We start from the raw sequence: 5,574 nt of genomic DNA on the forward strand, positions 1-5,574 counted from the left end.
TGTACATTTTACTTCAACCACTTAAGTTTAAATTCAAGGTCTCTTTCCGTGGCAAACATTCTTATTGTTCAGGCAGAAAAAACAAACAATAACCAAAAAATAAAAATAAATAAAAACTCTATTTGAGCATATATGTTTTTGAAAGCAAAAAATTTGAGAATTGTTTAAAGAGGCAGTTTTTAAGTTTTAAAATGTAATGCTGATACTGTCATGTCCACATAGAAATAAAATATAAGTAGAGTTTATTTCTACTTTTGGACAAATCTTTCTTTGAACTGGACAGGTTTTTAAAAAGTTAGCAGCGATATTTTATTGGAATATTAAGCAATTTTAACATTTTTCTGATTAAGTATATAGGACTGAACTCATTGACAAGTACTCTATTTAGGGACAATTATACATTCTACTTTACATACAGTTAAAACATTGAATAAAACTTGCTTATACCATTAATTTATATTTATTCTAAAGTGTAAATACAATAGTTTAATTGTTTGATTTCTAATCAATATGTTTTCACAAATATTTTTAATGTATGACTTTAAAGCCAAAAATAACAAATAAAAATAAAATAAAAATCCTCTTAAAAATCCTTCAGATGACTCAAGAAGCCACCAACTAAAGAACTCAATGCACTGGTTCTATTTGCTATGTTCTGTTTCTATCTGGAACAGATGTGAAAATTCTAAGATAAACTTTAACACAGGGGTTATTTAAGAAGGAAATTACTATTAGTGGCCTATCTTAAAAATATACTAGTCAAATGCAAAATGTCATTTGTCACCTTGAGCAAAACATCTGACAACAACAATTTAGAGGAGGAAATTTTTATTTTGTCTCACAGTAGGCCAACACTATAGCTCTGGACACTAGGTGGGCTAGAACATCATGGTGGAAGGCATGCTGGAGGAAAGCAGATCAGAACATGGCCATCAGGAAGCAGAGGGAAAGCTCCACTCACCAGGGACAAAATATACTGTTAAGGTCTGTAAACAAGTCAGACTGGCACCTGTTATTTTGCCAGAGAAATGTTAGAGTCTATAAACAAGTCCGGATGGCACCTGGCAAAATGCCAGAGGGAGTGGTTTGTGAAGTAACAAAAGCGAGCCATTAAGTGTGGAGATTCCTTATTGGTTGACTGCTGTATCTATTTTATGCTAATTAGATAAGCTGTGTAGAATGTATAAATATCATTCAGATCCTACAATAAACGGTTTCCACTCCTGCTGCATCAATCTACACAAGTTGTTCGTCACCCCCCGGTTATTTTGCTGCAGCCGGACTGCGGCAATATACTCCAAAGATATGTCTCCTCTACCCACACCCTACCTGCCACAATTACCACCCAAGTCAATTCATACCAGTGGATTAATGCACTGACTGGTTTAAAATGCTCATAACCCAGTCATTTCACCTCTCAACTTTCTTGCACTGTTTGACATTTGAGCTTTTGAGAGACACCTCATATCAAAACTCTAACACCAAGTATTTAATTTTGGAAAAAATCTTTAAAGACATATTTATCACCTAGGCAAGCAATATTTACTACATTTGGATATTTGAATTCTACAAGTAATGGATATATATATATATATATATATATATATATATATATATATATCAAATCTGTGTACTAGACATATGGAGCCAAATAAATAAAAGTTTTCAAGGAACTTCACTTTCAGTAGATACAGCCACACATAAAGAGATCAGCAAATCATCATGAAGGCTGGCAGATAAAGTGAAAGGAAGTATGGTTGGGTGGCCTTGTGGCAAGAAACACGCATGACACACAGGTCATAGGAAAAGGAGCCAGAGGTCAGATCAGTCTCTGAGCCACTGCCACACAAATTCAGCTGAGTATATTGAGAAACCAGTGACAAGATCCTGAAGCCTAAACACAAACCATCACGGACTACAATCTTATTTTCATGAAATTCTCCTATTTATAATTAGAATTATAATCCTATCCTAATTGTAGTTAATGGAGTGTAGTTAAGTGTAATACCATATGTTGTACCAGAATCAGAGAAAATCAATTATCTTGACAAAAAGAGTTAATGGAGGATGACTTTAGGAAGAAAGAAACTGAAGAGGACCACACCACCAACCTTCATCAGATTGTGTGTCTTGCTCTCATATTCTCTATAGAGCAAATGTCAATCAACTTGATCTTTCAAATATATGTAGTGAAAGCATTGCATTTTCCTCCCCAGACATCTCTTTGCCTTTTGGGGTTTAAATTGCCACATGATACAGAAACTACTAACTCACCTGTCAAGTTCCCTTGATAAACTCTGTAATAGTCCATGTAGATTTTGAAGGACACCACAATGGGATTCAGGGTGCCTTTGCTCCATCAGATCAGTTTCTCTGTTCCCCTTCTTCAGAAGAGATGCTGTTGAGTTGAATTGATCTTCTCCTGAGAGAGTCAACTTATAAAGAAGAGGCATTCAAGGAATCTGTGGAATCTGTTGACACAGAGACTGTGAGTAACTACATGATTTATGGAGTAGGTAGGTGCCTTCTGAGAGGGTTCAACATGCTCCTCACTCCTGGGAGACAGGTAGGTGTCCATGCCATTTGAGAGAGGACTGAATTCAGAGACTCATTTATAATTGATGGAGTGTAGTTAACTGTAATAAGCTTAGGTTAAGGCCAATCATGAATTTGGATCTTGTGAATTAGTCTATCAGACTTTTCCTAGCTCAAATCTAGGTAAATCTGTTCAGCAAGAGGGCAAGCATTCTGCAGGGTACAAGAAAGCTCTATTTTTCAATTTGATGAGCACTACAAAAACTCAAGTACACTCATTACTATATTTCTTATTACTATATATTTAATCATATACACATGCACACATATGCAAACACACACACACACATATGCACAAATGCATGAACTCTCTGGGATGGTTAAAGTACAACATTTTCAGAATATATCTAGAATCCTGTACCACCACTATATATTCTAAGAGGAAGTGGGAAGAAGCAGAAATATACCACCTCCATTTATACAAGGCAACATTAGGTGTGTGATTTGTGAGACTCCAATAGAGGAGTAGAAAGTGGTCTAAGCAGAATAGTAACAAAACAATGATGTATTGTTTTTCTGTTAATAGCATTAGAAAAGTAAGTTAGAGTTGTCCTTAATAATGTGGATGTTTCAAAATGAAAAGTGAAAGCAATATCATTATTACCCTCTGGCAACTAAAAAATTTATTCAACGCTCATGTTGTTTCATGGGAGAAAAGATGTCATACCTTCTTTATCCTGGATCTTCTATGACTCACTATAGCAGGATTTGAAATTATGTAGGGGAAGCTAAATAAATCAACTTCTGGCCTCTTTTTTAATGTTTTATCTGAAGTTGTTTCATATTCTGCAACTTCCCATTTCTAGATGTATTTTCACCAGTATGGGATCTGGCTTTAGGTTTCTGAATGAATAATGTAAAGAAGAAAAAGAAGAATGTCACCATCTGGACCTTTTTATTTTTGGTGATACTGGGGATTGAACCCAGGGATGCTCCCACTGAGTGGAGGTGGTGCTCCACCTTTTAATTTTTTTATTTTGAGTCTTGCTAACTTTCCCTTGAGCTTGTAGTTCTCCTGCCTCAGTCTCTCCATCTCTGCACTCAGAAAAATCAAATTCTTAGTCCTCCTCTGCCTGTCTTCTAACTTCCCATCTTCCTTCCTTCCTTCCCTCTTTTGAGTGTCCAGTCTCACTCCCTTCCTTCCTATTTTCTCTTCCTCTCTGTCTTCTTTCTTTTCTTCCTTTTCAACTATCACCTTTTTCTCTTTTAGTAGAATTGGAGTCATATTCATTTTTTTATTTCTGGATATTTTTCACATTCAGAATGTTGCATATAGTGTATAAAATGTCATTAAGAGGCAATTCAATCCATCTAGCAAGGATAAAAGATTATTCCAGAGGCATGTTTCAGAATGGAAATTCTCAGGGTGGTTAGAATCTAAATGGACACCAAAAGCAAGGGCATGTGCAACTATAACTGATGCTCCAGAGTGGGGCTTGCAGGCACTTACTGAAAGTCAGTTAATACTGCCTGTTGTGGGTATTAAGAAGCTAGTTTCACCAAGTATATGGGTGAAAGCATAAAAGAACTGTTCTTAAGAGAAATCTAGTTAAAGAATTCAGAAATTCAAGAATGTTTGTGGGTCAAGAATATAAATCTAGTAGAGAGACTGAAAATACAAGGTCAACTGTACAACTGATGGAACATTATTATAGGCAGCAAGACATTGTGTGGTAATCTGAGGATTTTGCCATTTATAAAAGGGATACTCTTTTTGTAAAAAAGAATAAAGTGAATGAAGAAAATATAAAGAACCTTAAGGGAGGAGGCAGACTAAGAAATCATATGCCTAGTTGTGGTCATAATTGAGAATTGTTGGTGAGATCATTTGTTCATCTGTTAAAATTTATGCCCCTGGGGAGGTTGGAAACTTTAGGATGTTGAAGTTTTGGATCTGTTGCTATAGGGAATGAGATACAGAATCAACAGTGAAGTTGGAATCACTGGCATTTCTAATGAAATTAGTAAGTTAAAAGACATTTTCCTCCGGGCATGCACTTTTACCCAGAAAGGAGTGAAGAAAACAGCAAGAAGTTTCCAGGGCTTGAATTTGGGAAAAGAAGTGTGAAACCTTCAGGAGGCATTATAGATACACTGGCTAAGCCTTCCCAAACTGTTTTAATAAGAAATTGCAAATTGGGTTGAATGCAGAGTGAAATCAGAGAGGCATGGTGGCTGCTGCAGCATGGGGGTGATGGAGGGCACGAGGTCCCAACAAAGGTGCAGATGAGGTCCTTTTGACTAATGAAGGAACATTTGATGCTCAGGTTGAAGCAGCAGTTAGTATCTAAGGACCTGAAGAAAAGCAGTTTCCAAGGATGATGCAACTAGGCTGTGGATATGCCAACACGTGGGTGGATGGGTGGATATGGAGGCCACAGGAGTTCAACGGCTGAAAGAAATATGAAGGCTTCAATGTGATTATGGTAGCAGGGAATGGAGAGGATGAGGTTGTGATGCAGGAATCAGCCAGTATGGAATAAGTGTTCACCATGGTATATAAGAAAGGGTAGGGGTAGAAATTACCTATTATTTCTATTGAAGTGGAGGCTGAGGAACTGTTAACCCTGCAAAGTGTCCATTTTGATCAATTTAGACATTTGATATGCCTTATGAAAACATAGGATTATGAATTGAAGCATGATACCACCAGTCCAAAGTGGACTGGAGACTTGTGTTCATGTCTTGGAGTCGCAATTTCAGACAGATTCCACATATTGCAAATCCAGACTAGAAAAACCAGAACAGCAGAGAGAACACAAACTTTTATTGTTTTGGCATGTGTGTATGTGTACATATTTGTGTGTGTGTGTGTGTGTGTGTATAAAATTTAAAAGAAAAAGTTCAAATGGAATATACTTTTTCAAATTTTATTTTTCATGTAAAAGAGAAAATTGATTTCATAATTGTAATTCTGGAGGATTACAAATAAGATTAATGAATGGAAGCTATTGAGAAGCAAATTTTTAGTTAATACAA

The sequence above is a fragment of the Callospermophilus lateralis genome, unplaced genomic scaffold (genome assembly GCF_048772815.1).
Source record: "Callospermophilus lateralis isolate mCalLat2 unplaced genomic scaffold, mCalLat2.hap1 Scaffold_161, whole genome shotgun sequence".
In the NCBI taxonomy this organism is placed as follows: Eukaryota; Metazoa; Chordata; class Mammalia; order Rodentia; family Sciuridae; genus Callospermophilus; species Callospermophilus lateralis.